Source organism: Hipposideros armiger, unplaced genomic scaffold, assembly GCF_001890085.2.
Source record: "Hipposideros armiger isolate ML-2016 unplaced genomic scaffold, ASM189008v1 scaffold_925, whole genome shotgun sequence".
NCBI classification, from domain to species: Eukaryota; Metazoa; Chordata; class Mammalia; order Chiroptera; family Hipposideridae; genus Hipposideros; species Hipposideros armiger.
In genome coordinates, this window is record NW_017732275.1 from 552,038 (window position 1) to 553,708 (window position 1,671).

The window sequence follows — 1,671 nt, forward strand, 5'->3', positions numbered from 1 at the left end:
AGAATCATTTCTTTCATATATGCAAACCTAAGTAGCCATAAAATACAAGGGAGAAGAGAAAAAATAGCAAGTAAATAAAAACCTATAAGAACAAGTTTCAATAGTAATGCAGCTCTTTCTTTCCTTACTCTCCCTAATCCCTTATTCTCCAATCATGATATTCACATAACAGAAAAACATCATAGATTAAACTCCCATAGTGTCTAAAAAAGTGGACCCTTTCCACTACTTATCACAAGTATTTATTTATCTGTTTCTCTTTACTATATGGGGAGATCCTTAAGGATAGAAACAGCATCTTAAACATCTTTGTCATTTTCAGCATCTATAGCCGTTTCAAATATCTGATAAGTGCTCAGGTAAAGTTAACTGATTGAATGCATGCTGTGTGATATTTTGGAAACCTCTCTTGGCTACTTATTATCTCTGTGACATGGAGCAGATTTTTACCTCTGAGTCTCAGTCTTCATATCCCTAAAAATGGAGAAATTAATACTCTATTTTACATAGATTTGGATAAATCTTGCAAAATACAGTACTTACTCAAGAAAATTCTAGCCTCCCTTCCTTTCCTTTCCTCCCCCCGCCCCCAGTTTTATTGAGATATAATTGTTCTTTAAGTTAACGGTACACAGCGCAATGACTTGATTCACATATACTGTGAAATGATTATCACGATAAGCTTAACATCCATTATCCAATATAGATACAAAAAAATAATTTCTTTTCCTGGCGAGAACTCTTAGTATCTACTTTCTTAAAAACTTTCAAATATACCATACAGCAGTATTAACTATAGTTGCAAAGCTATACATTACATCCCTAGTACCTATTTACCATGGAACCGCAAGTTTGTAACTTTTGACGCCCCACTTTTTTAAAGAATCTTGAGAAAACCAATTTAGGTAGAGATTTTTTTTCTCTAAAATAAATCATTTCAATAAAAGAAAATTTAGACTGTCTATGAATATCAGTATATTAAAGGAATAGATGCTCCTAAGAGAATTGGGCTTAACTATATCCGACAGGTATAATGGCCCTATATATTTTAATACTTAGCTTTTTCTAAAAACTTGTAGTTTTCTTTTTAGATTTTATCCAAATTTAATGTTCAACTCTAAATGATTGTTAAGTAGGTGTTAAGTGACTTACCTTGACTTCTCATAATGATAATATGTGAAAAGATCTTATGATTTATGTATTTGGGAATTTTAAAGACAATTATTACTTAGAACACTATATGACCACTCCATAAAAATACACATCACCATAAAATAACTGCATATGGAGTATTTAATCCTGAACTTCTAAAGATGAAAAGTGAAAGTAGTTACAATAATCATTATTTTCAATTTTATGTAGTTAAGTGGTTTTACACAAAAAAATTAGCCTTCCAAATGACATAGTTATAATGTGTTAATGGTAGCATAACGTGTTATTACATTATGCAACGTAATTTCATGGATATTATGTATGGCATTTTAGAAACTCATGTACTTATAGTCATTAGAAGATACTCAATTTTTTCAGACCATATTCTTCTTAACCCTATTACTTATTATAATCCTCAAGTGGTTTCTCTGCCTTTTGATGAGGTCTTTGTATGGATTATATAACTTATTTTCTAACAGTTTAACTTACTGCTCCCCAATTTCTTCATTATTATCTTTT